Raw genomic sequence first — 20,768 nt, 5'->3', positions numbered from 1 at the left:
CCTTTCTGCCTACCAAGTCTGCACTGACACTCCCACCCAGACCCACACTCCTCCCCCCATCCCTGTAACCCCATAATTCCCATGGCTAATGCATTACTCTGCACATCCCTAGACACTGTGGGCAATTTAGCATGGCCAATCCACCTAACCTGCACAGCTTTGGACTGTGGGAAGAGAGCGGAGCACCTGGAGGAAACCAATGCAGACATGGAGAGAATGTGCAAACTCCACCCAGATGGTTGCTGGAAGGCAGAATTGAAGCTGGGTCCCTGGTGCTGTGAGGTAGCAGTGCTTGCCATTGTGCCACCCTCTGTGTTTGATCGGATTCCTGGATGGTCTATCAGGTTCAGGAAAGGAGACCGGGGTGAGAGGGCTGGGGTCAGAAGAGAAGATGTTGCTCAGTACTGGAGAGGGTCAGGTGAGGAGTCCCGAATTTGTGGACTGGATTTAGGATTGGGAAAAGGGATTGTGGGTGGGGGAATTTGATGTGTGGTCTGGAGACTCCAGTGGTTTATCTCTATTGCTCACCTTTTCCGTTGCTGACAATCCTTAAACTGGTTTCAAAGTGTGGTTGTCACAATGGCTCAGTCTGTGTCAGAAGCAGGCCTAGCTTAGGGAAGGCACCTCAGACAGTCTGATTAATTGCAAAGGGTCTCATTTTGTGCTTCTAGGGTGGGTAAATGCTACTTATAGTTTATCCTTTATTTGCATCCAGAAATGTTTATTTTCTTACACTGCCCATGATGTTGGGAATTTCATAGTCTGGGTTGTACCCAAAAAATGGGTTCTCTATTGAGCAAATTTAGGATCTCAAGCTTTAGGATTATAGACTTGAATGCACAATCTCTGACTCCAAGAAGAAAATGTTACTAAGCGATATGTTGAGTGATTTATTGTGGTTATTACAATTGTAGTAAAAACAGACGGTCGGTATTGAATTTGTAACATTTGACTTTAATACCTGAGACTTTCATGAATGACAAATTTTATTTTTCGGACATTTCTTATTTAAAATGGCTGTAATGGTCACCTGACAAGCCTCAGGCAAACCACATGAAAAATATGAAACCAGCTGTATTGGAATTACCAGTGTAGGTAAGGAGCTATAGTCCACCAGATGAACATAGGCATCTCACTCCAATAAAGAGAGAAGGAGGCAGTGGCCTAGTAGTAATGTCACTGGCCTAGTTATCCAGCACACCAAGCTAATGTTCTGAGAACTTGGGTTTGAATCCCATTATGGCAGATGGTGAAATTTGACTTTAGTGAAAACCATCTAACATCTCCCTCACTCTCTCTTTCTCTTTCTCAGAAACCAATATCAGTGAGAATGCAAACTGGAAAATCGCCCGTTCATTGAGAAATCAAGTTTATTTTGCAAGTTTATTTAGTGAAAACCATTGTTGCAAAACCTCACCTACTTCACCTATACCCTTTAAGGAAGACAATTTGCCATCCTTACCTCACAGCAATGCGGCTGACTGTTAACTGCAGTTCGGGTGTGTAATAAATGCTGGCCTAGTCAGTGATAGTATTATAGAATTTTACAGTACAGAAGGGGGCCATTCGACCTATCATCTCTGTACCTGCTCCCGAAAGAGCTACGCAGCTTGTGCCATTCTCAAGTCTGGTCTCTACAGCCCTCCAAATTCATTCCTTTCAAATATATATCCAGCTCGGTTTTGAGACCTCTGATGGAAGCTGCCTCTACCACTCCACCAGGCCATGCATTCCAAACCCTAACAACTCTCTGAGTAAAGACATTTCTCCTCACCTCACTCCTAGCTCTCTTGCTGACGCTCTTGAAATTGTGACCTGAGTTACTGACATGTCAACTAATGGAAACAGAATACCCTTCCTTACCCTATAAAAACTGCTCATACTTTTGAACACTTCACAAAGGTCACCTCTTAATTCCACATCCCATGAGTGAATAAAAGAAAAAAAATGGTTATGCACAGCAAAAGTATAAGCACTTTACAAAAATGGAGCATGTTATGGGGGCAGACTTCCATGAATTATCACAGCTGACGTGGGGATTGAATCCATGCTGTTAGCCTTATTCAGCACCACACCCTAATCGTTGGAGTCACTGACACCCCCACTTTAACCAAGAGGCACTGAAACTCAGTGAAACAGCAAGGAACTTGCATGTTTTGTTTGACTCTCAGTGCACATGTTAAACGATGAAAGTTTGCTGACAACAATTGAAGTGAGGCAATGATAGAAGCACCAAAATCTACAATGAGATAGTTTAGCAAAGCAGTCATTGAGTGAGAAATGTAGACGGATAACAGCAAGGATACTGAAAGCTACTCCCTCACTCTCTTTTTCCCTTTCTCAGAAACCAATATCAGTGAGAATGTAAACTGGAAAATCGCCCGTTCATTGAGAAATCAAGTTTATTTTGCAAGCTTCACCACTCCTGAGGAAATAGAAATAAGCTGAGCCTTAGCAACTTAGTTTTGACTCTTGCAACTCAAGGACTCTGAAAACAATAAACTAAACTGTTATGTCTCATGGTCAGTGTGCAGGTATGCCTTTAACAAACACAAATAAACATGCCTTTAACAAATATGTGGGACAAGATATGTTTGGGTGGCACCGTGGCACAGTGGTTAGCACTGCTGCCTCACAGCGCCAGAGACCTGGGTTCAATTCCCGCCTCAGGCGACTGACTGTGTGGAGTTTGCACATTCTCCCCGTGTCTGCGTGGGTTTCCTCCGGGTGCTCCGGTTTCCTCCCACAGTCCAAAAATGTGTAGGTTAGGTGAATTGGCCATGCTAAATTGCCCATAGTGTTAGTTGCAGGAGTAGATATAGGGGAATGGGTCTGGGTGGGTGCGCTTCGGTAGGTCGGTGTGGACTTGTTGGGCCGAAGGGCCTGTTTCCACACTGTAAGTAATCTAATCTATGTCATTATATCATCACTATCATAACATGCGACTTGAGTGGATAAAGATCTCAGACTCCATTTTATGGATCACTCGAAGCATGACACTCTACTAGATGTGTCCTCCTCTATTGTGATCTAATGCATAATACTGGCTGAGACACTTACATGCCTGAGATATGCCATTTTATGCAGAAAAATTGCCTATTAGATTCTTCAACAACACGATATCTACATCTGTTTCTTATGTTACAGGAAACAACATACACTTTGCTGCATCCTATTTGAGGCAAACACAATGTAATGATTATCTGTATAGACACCTTTCTCCCCACCCTACCTTTTAAAGCTCATTACCCGTTTTATGTGTATCTTATTTTTCTCGGATTAATAGGCAACAAAACACGATTCTCTTCCATTAAAGCAAACAATTGAATTGGTTCCTGTTCATTTTTGACCTGATTGATCCGATGGCCTAGTAGTATTATCACTGGACTGTTAATCCAGAAACCCAGGTAATGCTCAGGGACTCGGTTTGAGTCTCACCAAACGATGGTGGAAAATCTGGAATTAAGACTCCAATGATCACCATGAATCAATTGTCAGGAAAAACCCATCTAGTTCACTGATGTCCTTTGGGGAAGGAAACTGCCATCCTTACCTCCAGACCCACAGTCACGTGATTGACTCTTAACTACTCTCAAGGCAATTACAGCTGGGCTCTAAATGCTAGCCTAGCCAGTGACACCCACATTCCATGAATGAATTAATAAATATGTTTAATTGAAGTGTGAAAACTCCATGCTATAAAGAAAGAGTTTGTGGTGACTGACCAAAAGGGGTTACAGAAGACAAGAGGTAATCATCCTTCCTCACTTTGCAGTGATAGTGGGGACACAATGGAACATATGGCTGCCCCCCACCCCGGAGTTTCTGATAGGATAAATCTGACTAACTTCTGAAGTGTGAGGGAAAGTAACATAGACATCTCAGTGAAATGTTTTCTTTGAGTGTGATGTTCAGTCATCTTGGATACATTAGTGTCAATCATTGCCAATTGGGGATGAACTTCAGTGTTCTGCATCATTGGGGGATCAGTTGAGCTCAGACAGCATATTTTAAAGAATCTTAACAACGATCAGAGAGAACTGGGGCTGAGAGACAGTAAGACCATAAACAATCAGGATAAGGAGACCCTCATTTAATCTTCCCAAGCTCAATTTAAATCCAAGCCCATGAGCTGCGGGACAGGATATGTGAATTTCAGGGGAAGGAAGCTTTCAACAGTCGGTGCCTCGGCTGAAATATATATTTCCCATGAAATAGAGAAAGGAGAGAAAGCAAGAATCATCCAGGGCTGGGTTAAACAGACTGCAGAATGGATCAAGTTTCCTTGTTAAACCCAGCAATTGCGTCAAGTATTCCCTGGCCAAGTTTAGCAAAGGTCAAAGGCAGCTCACTGGATCGTCCGAACATCTGATCAAGTTACATTGAAAGAAAGAAAGAAAGAAAAGAACTTGCATTGACATGGCACCTTTCACATCCCCAGGATGTCTCAAAGTACTTTACAGTCACTGAAGGCCGGCGGCGGTCAATCCGCACCTGGCAAGTCCCACAAACGTTAACATTATCATGAAATAGGCACCTAAAATCAAACAAAGAACAGCAGATGTTGAAGATCTGAAACAAAAACAGAAATTGCTGGAAAAACTCAGCAGGTCTGGAAGCCTCTGCTGGGACAGAAACGGGGTTAATGTTTCGAGTCTGGTGACCTTCCTTCAGTACTGAAACATTGGATTTGCTTTCTCTGCACAGATGCTGCCAGATTTGCTGAGTTTCTTCAGCAAGCGCTGATGAAGTAGATGACCTTGAGCAGAGTTTTACGGTCTCCCACTGGCAGGTTTGTGGCCCAAGGAAAGCCCCCACAACCTTCTTGCCAGCCTCCCAGCTGCCCCTGACCTGCCTGTGCTCTTATATTAATGGAGGCTAATATTTAAAAGCCCCTTTTATCCAGAATTAAGGCTTTACTGTAGGAGATCAGGGATAGCCTGGAGATCCCAATCAGTCCCCTTTGTCAGGCCGCTGATGGAAAAATCGGGAAGATGCTGTCTCTTTTCATGCTGGGGGCACCAGACACACAAGCTCTGTAGCCCACCTAGGTGCCCTTGCCCATCCCCACTGCCTGATCCATGCTACACACCCTACCCCACTACATCCGGACTCCACTACGGGGCCTCCCTTCCTACCCTATTCCCCAATCATGCATTGGTTTACATCCTGGCCCTTATCTCAAACAGCTTAGAATATTAGAGTAGGGAAGTCTTACTGCAACTGTACGAGGTCTGGTAAGCCCATATCTGGAGTACTGTAAACAGTTTTGTTCCCCTTATTTAAGGAAAGATATAATTTTGTTGGAGGTAGTTCAGAAAAGGGTCGCTAGGATGATCCCTGGTACGGAGAGAGTGTCTTATGAGCAAAGGCTAACAGGTTCAGTTCCCGCCTCAGGCGACTGACTGTGTGGAGTTTGCACGTTCTCCCAGTGTCTGCGTGGGTTTCCTCCGGGTGCTCCGGTTTCCTCCCACAGTCCAAAGATGTGCAGGGTCAGGTGAATTGGCCACGCTAAATTGCCCGTAGTGTTAGTTAAGAGGTAAATGTAGGGGAATGGGTGGGCTGTGCTTCGGCGGGTCGGTGTGGACTTGTTGGGCCGAAGGGCCTGTTTCCACACTGTAAGTCTAGTCTAGTCTAGTCTAGTCTAGTTTGTTCCCTACTCACTGGGGTATAGAGGAGTGAGAGGCAATCTCATTGAAACAGAGCTCGACTGGGTAAATACTGGACTAGAGTGGTGCTGGAAAATTACACTTCCTGATGAACTCTTCCTGATGAAGGGCTTTTGCCCAAAACGTCAATTTTCTGCTCCTCTGATGCTGCCTGACCTGCTGTGCTTTTCCAGCACCACTCTCATCTTGACTCTAATCTCCAGTATCTGCAGCACCCACTTCTGCCGAGGTAAATACTGGGAAGATGTTTCCCCTCCACCATGGGAGTTTCAAGGGCTAGAGGGCATAGTCTCAGATTAAAGGGGAAAGTGAGGACTGCAGATGCTGGAGATCAGAATTGAGAGTGTGGTGCTGCAAAAGCACTGCCTGAAAAGTCAATTCTCCTGCTTCTCGGATGCTGCCTGAGATTAAAGGGGAGATGATTTAAGACTGAGGTAGGGAGGAATTTCTTTTCGCAGAGGTTTATGTGTCTTTGGAACTCCCTGCCATAGAGAGCTGTGGGGACAAAGTCCTCATGTAGATTTAAGATAATTTTTTGAGCTACGAGCAATCAAGAGTTATGGGGGAAGAAAGGCAGGAAAGTGGATATAAGGAGTGTCAGATTAGCCATAATCCCGCTGAATGGTGGAGCAGGCTCAAGGGACTGAACAACCTATTCCTGTTCCGATTCCTTCTGATCACCTGGCCTCAGTTGAGGACTCTATTTTTGAAGGCATTGTCCAGATGTAGACAAATCAAGTAACTCGCTTGTACGTAACAAGGCTGTGAACCCCTCACACTGTACTGTTCCCAACTGGAGAGTTGTTGACTGTTGAAGACTTTATTTCAGACCCTGATTCTTTGTCCCCCATCCAAAGCTTTCATATTTGAATCAATCAATGGGGATAGTCTGTGGGGATCATAGGCAATTTATTCCTCTCCCTCAAATGGAAGAGATGCCACCAATTGCATTGCTCCAATCATTTCCAAAGCTCAAATCAGGCAGGATCTGCAGTTTGAACCCGTGACCCCATGCTCAGTTCCACACCATTTATCTCTTAATCCATCAGGGGATATTATTGCTGATGTTTCCTGGTTAAATTATCACGACCAGGCCTTTGTGTGGAGAGTTTATATTTTATGCATTTTGGGACAGATTTGTAAAATGTGTAAGTTGACAGAAAACAGCTGTTTGAAGGACTGCCTTCATTAACACATTTTATCTGTTTGACACAGCTGCCAGCTCCTGGCTCCACTCATCTGTAATCCATCGAGTTCCATCTCGTACAATAAGTTGCCGTTTTGAAAGGTGATAGAGGGAAGTATTCTCCCGGCAGAGAAAGGGGCTGTGGGGCTGCTTTGAGAAATTATCTGAAAATAGGTGGAGGTAGAGAATTGCAAGTAACTCAATTTTGCAATGTATCAAATGCACAGTATCTCAGGCCGCTGAAGTATTGCATAGATGCAATTTAAAAGGAAGCTAGATAAACAGGAGAGAGAAGGTTATGGAGGACTGATTGGGTTAGATGAAGTGGGGAGGGAGAAAATTCGTAAGGAGTATAGGCACTGTCACAGCACAGAAATCCTGTTCTCCACACTGCATTCTTTGTAGTCAACCCTTGGTTTGCAATAAGTTTCCCTGATGCTTCACTTTCATCACACTTTCAACAGACGTCTTTATGTTCTCAATCAAAAACATTGGACAACTCTCCTTTGCTTTCCATCGGATTCATAGAGTCATAGAGTTGTACAGCATGGAAACAGACCCTTCGGTCCAACCCGTCCATGCCGACCAGATATCCCAACCCAATCTAGTCCCACCTGCCAGCACCCAGCTCATATCCCTCCAAACCCTTCCTATTCATATACCCATCCAAATGCCTCTTAAATGTTGCAATTGTACCAGCCTCCACCACTTCCTCTGGCAGCTCATTCCATACACGTACCACTCTCTGCATGAAAAAGTTGCCCGAGGTCTCTTTTATATATCTTTCCCCTCTCACCTTAAACCTATGCCCTCTAGTTCTGGACTCCCCGACCCCAGGGAAAAGACTTTGTCTATTTATCCTATCCATGCCCCTCATAATTTCGTAAACCTCTATAAGGTCACCCCTCAGCCTCCGACGCTCCAGGGAAAACAGCCCCAGCCTGTTCAGCCTCTCCCTGTAGCCCAGATCCTCTAACCCTGGCAACATCCTTGTAAATCTTTTCTGAACCCTTTCAAGTTTCACAACATCTTTCAGATAGGAAAGAGACCAGAATTGCACGTAATATTCCAACAGCGGCCTAACCAATGTCCTGTACAGCCGCAACATGACCTCCCAACTCCTGTACTCAATACTCTGACCAATAAAGGAAAGCATACCAAACGCCTTCTTCACTATCCTATCTACCTGCGACTCTACTTTCAAGGAGCTAAGAACCTGCATTCCGAGGTCTCTTTGTTCAGCAACACTCCCTAGGACCTTATGCCCTGTAAACTGTCCCTCTTCGTCCGTCTTCTCGCGCCTTTAGCTTTGAAAACTATTGATTATACCATTTTCCTCCATACTGCTCGATAATGAGCTGTACATGCCTTGTTAAATTCTCATCTGTTACACTGCAGCCAGAGTATCACTACAATGGTTTCTTTTTCCTGTTGCCTTTGGCGTCTCCAGAGGATCTATCTTGACTGCACCACTATTTCGCATCAGTATCCTTCCCATCAAAACCATCCAGAAACATAGTATTATAAAATAACTCTTGTTATACTCAAGATTCCTTGCCTCACATCAAGTACTCAGCGAATCAAAACTTCTTCCAGTTAAATATTGAGAAGACCCAAGCATTGGATTTGAAGCAGAGAGCAAAAAGCAATTCCCAAGCCACTGGCTCAATATATCCCCTCAACCCTTGACAATTGTTTGAAACAGTGTTCACAAATTTGTCATTGAGCTTCCAACCAGATATTGCCATCTTCAGTAAAGAAGTTTTTACCCCAATAACATTGCTTGATCACCCTCCACTTCAGTTTATGGGTGGAATTAAGGTGGAGATAAGCCAGGATCAAATCCGAACAGCTCAAAGAGCTCAGTGGCCCACTGCAGTTCCTAGGGGCTGATCTTTCCCTGCTCTGTGACGGTGGGCTTGGAGGCTGGTGCTGGGAAGTTTGGATCATCAGATAGAGAGTGGGGAGCCTGGCCAGGTAGGAGCCCCCTGCATTCCTGCTGCCCGGGAAATTTCCCGGATGGCCAGGGAAAGGAATTGGTGGTCAGCCCTACAGCTAATTAATATGACTCAGGTTCCAATTCTAATTGATCCTATTGCCAGTCCAGCTTTTTACAGAAGCAGAATGGACCCTGCCAGTATGGAGAGACCCTTACCTCCACAAAGGTGGGCTGTATGCAATCTGGAGGCTGAGGGTCTTGGTCATGAAGGAAATGGTTCCGACAATCCAACTCAAATGGTTCTCCTCCAGACCAAGGGGCTGCCTCCTCCCACGTCCTAAAATGTTTACTCTTGTACCTCTGAGGGTGCCACTGTATTAAAGCACCCTCACATTCTCAGGCCTGCCTCAGCAGTGTGTGCCTCTCTCAAGAATTCACAGATGCCAACCTTCTGGGCCTATAGCATTAGGATCCTTCATACAATGGCACACATAGGGCTGCAGGCTTGGAAATTGTTTCATTTGATGGCTCCTGGTAACCACGGCTCCATTTGGTCCTTCCACCACGGTCCTAAAGCCCAAGGAAAGTATCCTGCTCTGTGTTTTCTTAACGGCAGCTAATGAGCTGTATAAATGTCAGCTTGTTAACGCGATGGCTACGTGTGGAAAACCGCTGAGCGAGTTGGAAAGTGACTGTTTTCCACAAGGTTTTGTGCATGCTGGTAATCTGCGCTGGTGATGTAGAAATGTGAGAATGTGTTGAAGAAGATCGAAGCCAAAATACACAGAGGAGGTGTTAAGTACATGTCACTGAAAGAAGTCTCAACTATTTGGTGGAAAGCCTGGCAGACGGCCCAGACTAAACTGCAGGACTTATGGATGAGCAAAAGAAAGAATTTCTGTAAAGCAGCAGCAAAAGACACATACCATCATAAAGTACTTGTTAAACCTTAAATTCCTAAAAACACACTGTACTGACACAAGTAATGTCTTCAAAGTGAAAGTACAAGAGTAAGTAACACTACCTAGTGGATGGCCCAACACAGTGAAACACATAGTCCCAGAAAAATCATACACTGCTTTCCTGATTAGAAGGAGACAAATGGAATTGGGTATAACTTACCTGATGGTCACCCACCTCAACAAAGGATGGTTTTGAGAAGATAGGGCCTTCATGATGACCTTGGCCAGTATATGAATTGACCCCCATAGCCATCCAATCTCAATGCTAACCAGCAGCACCAAAGAGGCCCATATTCACGGTTAATCAGACAGAATATAAAACGTTGGGCTGCTCTCGGTCAAAATAAACCCCATGGAACTTGTGAAGAATGCTTAGAAATTCATAAAAATTCTGCCCTCTGTGCCTTTTTGAGGCCACCTTTGCTCAAACTTTCCTAGTCAAAGAACATAAAATCTATTTCAAAGCATCTTGTTATGTGTCAGAGTGTCTTACGGACAAGTATGTGCTCCTTGAATGTAGTTGTTGTTGCAGGTTCAGGAAATGTAAGTTTGCAGACAGCAAGGTCTCACAGACAGCAATGAGATAAATCACCAAAATAACCTCTTATGGAAGGAGAGATCAAGGAAAATGTCTCCTACTCTTCTGTGATTTGTGTTGTGGGATGGATTATAACTCCCAAGTAGATATACTGTGCTACACTTTGATAATTCATCCAAAAGACTTGGAGTTTGCTTCTGTTGAATAATAAAGTTATCAATTCTGCCAGGGTTCCACACATCAGAGTCACCCTTCTTGCATTTTTCCAGTATGTGAAGATGTTAAAGATGGTGTTAAGGGATATGGGAATAGTGGGTGAAGTAGATAATTGATGAACTAGAATGGTTGAGCAGGGAGGGGCTGAATAACTTATACCTCTTCTTCCTATGTTCCCATAGGTTAAATAATTCTCTTATCCATTATACTCTAGCTCTTACTTCTCTAATCCATCTTCTTGAGGAGGACACTCATTGGCAGAGTCTCTCTATCTTCTGGTGTGTATGAGAAACCAGAAATTATCTATCACAGATTGTTAAGTTTGATGTATTCTCCCAATGACTGTATACATTCTTTATTCTTATCATCGCAAGTGACATTAAGACCAAATCTTGCTTTTTGCAACTGATTGTAAATACTGCATTTGATGTTGGAGGAATATTCCCAATCTAAAAATGAAAGGTGGGAATCCACAGGGGTTAAGTTACATTTTAGCTCAGGGGAAGCACTGCACACATATAAACATATTTATAGACGATCATGTGTACAGATGTACAAGCATCCTTAAAGCAAAATTGTATTTCTAAACATAAATCAATAAATTTATGGAATTTGGACATTGAACTAACTTCATGTTCAATATCCTGATTTTTTCTGGAAACCAGCATGAGCTGTTGAATGACCTCAGAGGGGATCCAAAATTATACAGATTTTGAGCCAATGATCACAGTGGTTCAAAAAGACAGCTCATCATCACCTTCTCAAGGTCTGTTAGGAATGGACAATAAATACTGACCTCGTATGTGATGCCTATATCCTGTGAATACACTTTTCTGGGGGTGTGCACCAGACTTCTGAGACCCATTGTCCTTGGATAGCTCTGGCCACCCAATAGCTATTCTTTGGGTTGGCTTAATGGATATGATGTAGATGACACAGGGCGAAAATGTCAGGAGTTCTATTGGGGTACCGGGTATAGACCTGCATGGATTGCTGTCTGCAGTCAGCCGAATGTGAAAGGAGCAGAATCACTCCACCACTATCCTTGGCCCTCCCCCTCTGAGGTGGGTTCGCCATAGGGAGATCCGTGAGGATGTTTGTACTGAAATGCAAACACCTCACACATTGTTCCTCATGGAGATTGAGGTAGGCAGATTGCTCCCCGAAGACCTTGGGTGATATGGCTTCCTGCAGAGAGCCCCTCTATTCCTCATTCTCCTCCTCCTCCCCCTGTTCTAGCAACACGCCCCACTCAGACTGGACATATCTTCATTCCCCAAAACCCAAGCCTATGAGTGCACCCGTGTCTGTGAGCAACTCGTTTGTGCAAAAGCCTTGAAGTTAGGACATTGTCTGCTTGCCACATCACTTCCTGCAGACTTTAGCAACTTGAAGGGCTCTAGAAAGCAGCAAACACATTGTAGCAACAGCCAGTAAAAACAAAATTTGTAAATGTTTGAAAATCCTATTATTTACCTCTGGTGGAGGGGCTCATTTTGGCGTTGAATGTTCACAGCATTAGCTTGAATGTCACACTTCAAAATGTGGAGTCAAATTAACATTGACCCAGCAGCTGGGTCTTGAACCAGGTTATCTGGCCCACAGGGAGGCATAGCACCACTGCACCACAAGAGCCCTTCAAGTCAGCATTGCATGCTGATTAACATCACGAATTGCTTATACTCCAATGCTTAATTGTTGTGTGGAGCTAACAACCTCATCAATATAATGTTTGGCAAAAACCACTCCAGCGTTGTCATTTTGGGGCTCTAATCATACTCAAAGTACTAAAAATGCGGGCACTTACCCATCCAAATTTGTGCCCATTGGATCCTCACATCTCAGAGACATCTCAGTGCTGTAAACAGGAAATGAGACCTGGTTACAAATTGGACTCACATCCTGCTGAGGACAGCATAGATGGGTAATGTTTTGAGAAAATTAGTAAACAAAAACACAATCTGAACTTTGGAAATTTTCTCCCTCACTTTTCTGTGCTGTATATGGCTGATTAACTTTTCACTAGTTGAGCTTAATAAAAACCTCAGCATTTTAAAGGGACGTTCAAGTGAAAGATAATTTTCCTTTCAGATTAAGATATTAAACAAAAACCTTGCCTACTAGCTCAGGTAAGTGGGAAAGATGCAGTGGCACTATTTTGAGAATGAGATAAATGACAATAGAAACTGTTTGAATGCAGGAAGTTGAAAGAAATTGGATGGTTGCCAGTCTGAATGAACTCTAATGCTGTTCTCCAAAAAGAGCGTGGAATATTTTTACTTTCACCTGAGTGAACGGTGGAGTCTTAACGTAACTTCTCATCTGAAAAATGATACTCCTTCACCTCTTTCACAGGTTAAGACACAGATTGTCAACACCTCCGCCCCCACTTTAGAGGCTTAGCAGTTCATCAAAAACCCAAATCAGTGCAGTACCAAGGGGTGTTCCTCTGTTAGAGCTGCTGTCTTTTGGCACTTCTGAAGGCTGAGACCAAGCTTACCTTGCATGCTTGCTGATAGATACACACTGAAACATCAGTGAGAACCCAGATTTTCAAGAGCCAGGCTCATAAGATGTGAAGTATCTGAAAGATTTCACTAACTATTATTAACTATTTAATAAAATGAGTTCTACACATCAGGATATGAGGGGTTGTCCCTGGGAGGAGCTAGCCTGTGTCTTAATTGATTCTGCTCTGGTTCTCTGCTTGTTACCAATGCTGTGTGGGAATGTTTTACTCACTGCAAAGTAAACTTATGCTGACATTGAGCTGGATGGCTCACAAGAGACAATTGTGTATCTTCGACGTGAAGTCACCAGCTATTAAGTAATATGCAACAAATATGTCTGTTGTTCAACAAGATTGAGTATATTTTCTCCCTGAGATATCATTTGGGCACTTTCCCACATGGCACCAAAAACATGGACCACCTGCACCGAGACAATTCAATGGCGCAAATCTATTCCAGCTCATAGCCAATAATACACAGTTGTGACAGCAGTGCGTGTTTTGCCAACAATAAGGTAATGTGTAAAAAACGTGTAAATGTGTAAAATGTGTTAATGTGTAAAAAGCTTTGACAAAGGGTCAGTTAGACACGAAATGTCAGCTCTTTTCTCTCCTTACAGATGCTGCCAGACCTGCTGAGATTTTCCAGCATTTTCTCTTTTGGTTGGTAATAAGGTAATGTGCCTTTACAAAGCTCAGCACTACTAGGGGCAGCTCCATAACGTGGCACAGTTTGAGCCAGGTTCTAAAATGACACGCAGTGCAATACTGGGGAAGTACTGTGCTGTTGTAGGTAAGATTTTAAAACAAGATCCTATCTGCAAAACATCCCATGACTTCATTCCAAGAAAATGGTGGGGGACAAGGGTGGGGTGCTGTCTCCTTGGTGTCCTTCCCAATACTTATGCCCCAACCAGCATCACTAAAACAAAGACTGTCAAGTCATCCCCTTGTTGTTGTTCATGAGATCTTGCTGTGCACACAGTTTGCTGCTGGGTTTCCTACATTGCAGCAGTCAAGCTACTGCAAAGTGATGATGCAAGTTGGAAGGGCAGTAATTTGGAGATCCTGACTATGTCATTTGAACTCCATTGGCACATAGGGCTGGGGCCACCACTTTTTTGTCCTGGCGGGAGAAAGTCTGGACCACCCAAAATCCGGAGCGGGCATCCCCTTCAGGGATAAGTTGCCTTTGTCATGACTCCACTCTGAAATTTTCATTCCACAATCACTCACTTTTCCGGTAGAAACAAAATGGCAGCAAGACAAAACAAAAAATGCCTAATGATCTAGTTCTGCACATGAAAACCACTTGGGAAAGTTATAGATTGCCAAACCCCAACATATTGAAGCATTGCTACTGTATGAAGCAGCAGCCACAGTGAACAAGGGAAAACTACAAACTGTACTGACATGTACACTATTCTAACAATATTAGAAGAGGAATTGTCTCTACATGCACCTCATGCTGCTTTTGAAAAAGAAGGCTGGTTTGCAAAAACAATTGCATTGATATAGTGCCAGCCAGGCTGGTTCACTGGAAGGGTAACTGGAGAAATAATTTGACAGCAAGCTACGTGAGATAATAAGGTAGCTCAATGAAGGTGTTGGTTTTAAGGACTGAAAGGAAGGGAGGGGAATGGAGACATTTAGGGGGTAAATTTCAGAGCCTAAGACTCAGATGGCACAAGGGCGAACAGTGGCAATGGTATGAAATGGCAGCTTTAGTCATGAATGTGTTAAAAAAAAAGAAAGCTCACTCACTTGTTGCATGTCAGTATTCATTAATCTTCCGAAAGCACCTGTGCCAGTGCAGTGAAATCAATAGGAGTGATGGTGATTGCTTTTCCAGGAATTGGTGACATCCACACTGCTTTTTTTTAATGTTTAGTCCAAGTTTTCTAGAAATGCTGAAAGATCCCAATTTTGGCACAGGAATAGAACTTCTGGTTTTGAAATCAGTCTCTCTTCGTAAAAAAGAAAGTTACACAGCATGTGTTTTTGATAAATCTCAAAAGTCTGAGAGCCGTAAAATCCATTCTACATGAAGGGAGAGTTTAACAAGACGAAAGTCAGATATTTAAAAGTTGATTAGGTTTGATAACTATTCAGTTACACGTTGATTGATTATTTAGATTATTAACCCCTTTATGGGATTTTGATTATCTGACCAGGGCTAAGAACGGATTTCACTCCAGTTCATGTTACAATCTTTAATGAGAAAAAGTGGGGACGGTTGTGTGGGAGGAAAGGAATGCAATGTTAAACATGCTATAATTGACTGACACAGTCCCTAAAAACCTCCCTCTGTTGCAGAGTGTCCACCGGTAGTCATGAAACAGCTGTTGACCTTAAACACAGTTCTTAACCTAATACCTAAATACGTTCATGCATTAATTCCGAGAGCTATAAAATGAGTCAAATAAATGTGAATTTACAAGAACAGGGAAAATCCAGCCTGATCTATTAGTGCCCATCAGCTTACTTGCAATTACAAGAAAGGGGTTGAGAGCGATGAAGTGACAGTTACTTAGCATTGTCCTGCTTGCTGGTGCTCAGTTTGGGCTCCTTCCAGGACCATTCAGCTCCTGACCACATTACAAGCCAGACTTAGTATCAGATCCAATGTCAGGTAGCAGCACTGCAAGTTTCTGAAGAGTGGAAATCCAGCCAGGACTACACTGAAATGGTCAAGACAAAGACATGAATGGAAATTTCAGCAGCAGATCGGGTGCTGGGCAATTTGGTGTTGAAGGCACTTGTTGTCATGGTGTTGGAAATTAGTTAGTTTTAATAAACAAATTCATTCAAAGTCTGGAATTTGGAGTCTAATGATGACAATGAAAATCTGATCTGGTTCACTGATGTCCTTTAGAGAAGGAAACTGCCATCAATGCCCAGTCTTTGGGATCAGATGCTCAGCTCAGGGTTCAGCAGGTCACTGAGGCTACAGATTAGATTACTTACAGTGTGGAAACAGGCCCTTCGGCCCAACAAGTCCACACCGCCCCGCCGAAGCGCAACCCAACCATACCCCTACATTTACCCCTTACCTAACACTACGGGCAATTTAGCGTGGCCAATTCACCTGACCCTGCACATCTTTGGACTGTGGGAGGAAACTGGAGCACTCGGAGGAAACCCACGCAGACACGGGGAGAACGTGCAAACTCCACACAGTCAGTCGCCTGAGTCGGGAATTGAACCCAGGTCTCTGGCGCTGTGAGGCAGCAGTGCTAACCACTGTGCCACCGTGCCGCCCTAGAGGTGGTCTTGATTGTGTTTTTGCCTCCAGAAGGGTATTTGTATCAAATACAGCAATGTCTGTGCTTTTTATGTTTCTCATAACATAAGCACTAGATACAACTTCATATCAATAAATTTAACTGACACTAGTTACAGTTCACTGATATACATATAAGTACTGGATTGACAGATGCTTGAATGGCTGGGCTATTATTAGGCTTTTCAGTTACAAAGATGAGAATATTTCCATCAGGATGTCATTTCCAAAGAGTCTGAGACCTTTATACCTTCAGGTAACAATAATGATACCATGGGCATATCTCTTTAAGGTCCACTGACATATTATCTGTGAACCATAACACAACCAGTTTCATCTGAGACGAGGAAAAATAATAAGTGATAAAAGCTGAAATATTGGAAATACACAGCGGGGCTGCTATCATCTGTGGACAGAGAGATGGAGTTAACATTTTAAGTAGATGAACAGATCTGATGAAAGTTGTTGACCTGAAGCACTAATTTGGTTTCTCTCTCCATAGATGCATTCTAACCTGCATTTTTTTTCCAGCTTTCACAGCAATTGCTGTTTTTTAAAAAAATTTCTGGTTCCCAGCATTCACATTTTTTAATGAAGTCCATGGTAATTTTTTTTAGTTCACTCATGGAATATGGGCATCACTGGGTAGGCTAACACTTATTGCCCATCCCTATTTACCCAGACAGCAGTTAACAGTCAACCACTTTGCGGGTCTGAAGTCACATGTAAGCCAGACTAGGGAAGAATGGTTGTTTCTTTCCCTAAAGGACATTAATGAACCAGATGGGTCTTTTGCCCAATGGATTCATTGTCTTAATTTTAGGTTTTTATTGAATTCAAATTCCACCATATACCATGGCTGGAATCCAACCAGGGTGCCCAGACCATTTTGTTTTTAGTGATTATCCTATGAGACCATCACCTCCCTCTTGTAGCATCTTTAGCACAGATTCATGGCAAGGCTGAGTGCCAATGGACCTGGTCATTCCATTGCTAGTCTGGAACAGGTTGTGACTTATCCGAGATGGAAGGTTGGACAGGAAAGCAGGGCAACACTGTGGTGTGCTGCTGGAAAGATGGAGGTGTGTATCATCCAAATACAAGTGGAATCTGGCCTCATTGCTTAGAATCCTTTCACCAAGGAGAATAACCAAGGAGAGATGAACAGGTAACTCCAAACATCATAGGACAAAGATAGGGAGAGGACCTGTTGCTGGAGATGTTATGGCTGCAATTGGATAGTTAAGGATGAGATGAGGTGGACAGGGGTGAGAAATACAGGAGATTGCTGGAGTGGAGGGTGAAGAGGGATAAGGTACCACATACCATTTTGGTTAGAACTATTTCAGTGTTAAAGACTCCAGGAGGAGGTCATACACAGAATGTCTCAGATTTGAACCTAAATCCCAGACCTGGGTATAATTCCTGTCTTTGATATCTTTGAAGCACAGAACAAAATTCTGCACTTCGTCATAGAGTCAAAGAGCCAGACAGAACAGAAACAGCCCTTTCCGTCCAACCAATCCATGCCAAAATTTATCTCAAACTAAACCAGCCCCACTTGCCTGTTCTTGGCCAAAATCCATAAGACCATAAAACATAGGAGCAGAAATTAGACCATTGAGCCCATCGAGTCTACTCTGCCATTCAATCATGGCTGATAAGTTTCTCAACCCAATTCTCCCACTTTCTCCCCGTAACCCTTAATCCCCTTTATGCTCAAGGCCCTACCTATCTCAGTCTTAAATATATTCAATGACCTGGCCTCCACAGCCTTCTGTTGCAATGAATTCCATAGATGCACTATTTTATGGCTAAAGAAGTTTCTCCTTATCTCTGTTCTAAAAGGTCTTCTCTTTACTCTAAGACTGTGCCCTTGAGTCCTAGACTCTCCTATCAATGGAAACATCTTCCCAACATCTACTCTGTCCAGGCCATTCAGAATTTTGTAGGTTTTAATTATATCCCCATCATCCTTCTAAACTTCATCGAGTATAGACACAGAGTCCTCAAATATTCGTCATATGTTAAACTTTTCATTCCTGTGACCATTCTTATGAATGTCTTCTGAACACGCTTCAGGGCCAGGGGCCCAAAACTGCACACAATATACCAAATGTGGTCTGACCAGAGGCTTATAGAGCCATAGAAATAAATCAATGCTTTTATAGTCAAGTCCTATCAAAATAAATGCCATCATTGCATTTGCCTTCCTAACTACTGACTCAACCTGCAAGTTTACCTTGAGAGAATCCTGGACTAGAGCTCCCAAGTCAGACTTCTGAATTTTCTCCCCATTTAGAAAACAGTCCATGCCTCTATTCTTCCTACTAAACTGCATGACCTCACACTTTCCCATATTGTACTCCATCTGCCACTTCTTTGCCCACTCTCCCAACCTGTCCAAATCCTTCTGCAGCCTCTCTGCCTCCCCAGTGCTACCTGTCCCTCTACCTGTCTTTGTATAATTTGCAAACTTAGCCAGAATACCCTCAGTTCCTTCATCTAGATTGTTAATATACAATGTGAAAAGTTATGGTGCCAACACTGAGCCTTGTGAAACACCATCGTCACCGGCTGCCATCTGAGAAAGACCCTTTTATCCCCAGTCCCTGCTTTCTGCCAGACAGCCAAGCTTCTATCCATGCTAACATCTTGCATATAACACTGTGGATCCTTAATTTACTCAATAGCCTCCTGTGCAGCATCTTGTCAAAGGCCTTGTTGAAGTCCAGGTAGGTAACATCCATTGGCTCTCCTTGGTCTAACCTGCTTATTACTTCCTCAAAGAATTCTAGCAGATTTGTCAGGCATGACCAACCCTTGATGAAACCATGCTGACTTTGCCCTATTTTACCATATATTGCCATGTATTCAGAAATCTCATCCTTCACAATGGATTCCAGAATCTTACCCATGACAGAGATTAGGCTAATCAGTCTGTACTTTTCTATCTTTGCCTAACTCCCTTTTTAAACAGGGATGACTTTCTACTCCTCTGGGACCTTCCCTGATTCTAGTGATTCCTGAAAGATCACCACTAATGTCTTCGTTATCCCTTCAACTATCTCCCTTAGAACTCGAGGGTGTAGTCCATCTGGACCAGGTGATTTATCCACTTTCAGGCCATTCAGTTTTTCTAGCACCATCTCCTTGATGATGGCCACCATACTCAGCCCTGCCCCCTCACTCTCTTGAATTTTTGGGATATTACTTGTGCCTTCCACCATGAACACTGACATGAGGTAATTATTCAGTTCCTTAGCTATTTCCTTTTTCTTCACTTCTATCTCTCACAACATCACTTTCCAGTGGCTAAAAGTCCACGTTTGCCTCTCTTTTCCCCTTTATATATCTAAAGAATCTCTTATGGTGTTCCTCTATGTTACTGGCCAGCTTACCCACATATTTAATCTTCTCCCTCCTGGCTTCCTTTTTTTGTTTCTCTCTGTTGGTCTTTGTAAGCTTCCCAATCCTCTGGTTTCTCACTGCCCTTCACCACATTATATGGTTTCTCTTTTGTTTTTATGCTATCCCTGACTTCCCTAGTTAGCCATGGTTGCCTCATCCTCCTTGTACCATGCTTCCTTTTCCTCAGGAAAAATCCCTGCCGTGTATCCTGAATTACTCCCAGAAACTCCTGCCATTGTTGTTCCACTGTCTTTCTTGCTGGACTTCCCTCCCAATCAATTCTACCCAGCTCCTCCCTCATGCCTTTTTTCAGCTGTAATACTGTTACCCCTGATTCTATGTTCTCCCTCTCAAATTGCAGAGTAAATTCAATCATATTATGATCACTGCCTCCGAAGGATGCCTTCACCTTAAGCTCCCTATCATGTCTGCCTCATTGCCCAACACTAAATCAAGTATTGCCTGTTCCCTAGTGAGGTCCACCAAAAAGCTGCTCCAAAAAGCCATCTCATAGACATTCCATAAGTTCTTTTTCTTGCAATCCACTACCAACCTGATTTTCCCAGTCCACCTGCATACTGAAATCCCCCATGATCATTGTAACTTTGCCTTTCCTACAAATCTTTTCTACCTCCGAGTGTATCTTGCACCCCAGCACCAGACTACTATTTGGAGGCCTGTACATAACTCCAACTATGTTTTTTTTTTACCTTTGCAGTTCCTCAACTCTACCCACACAGGTTCTACGCCATCTGACCCTAATTTGTTTCTTACTATTGATTTAATTTTATTTCTTACGAAGAAGCAGCCCCATCCGCTCTACCCACCTGCCTATCTTTTCGAAAGGATGTATATCCTTGAATATTCAGCTCCCAATCCTGATCCCCCTTGCTGCCATGTCTCTGTGATGCCCACCACTTCATTCCTGCCGATTTCAATCTGCACCACAAGCTCACTTCCTTTATTTCTTATAGTGCGTGCATTCAGATATAACACCTTCACTCCTGTATTAACCATCCCTCTTCTCATTGTCATTCATGTGTCCAGTGTACTTG

The sequence above is a fragment of the Chiloscyllium punctatum genome, chromosome 40, assembly GCF_047496795.1.
Source record: "Chiloscyllium punctatum isolate Juve2018m chromosome 40, sChiPun1.3, whole genome shotgun sequence".
In the NCBI taxonomy this organism is placed as follows: Eukaryota; Metazoa; Chordata; class Chondrichthyes; order Orectolobiformes; family Hemiscylliidae; genus Chiloscyllium; species Chiloscyllium punctatum.
The sequence above is the reverse complement of the archived record's forward strand: the minus strand, read 5'-3'. Positions refer to the sequence as shown.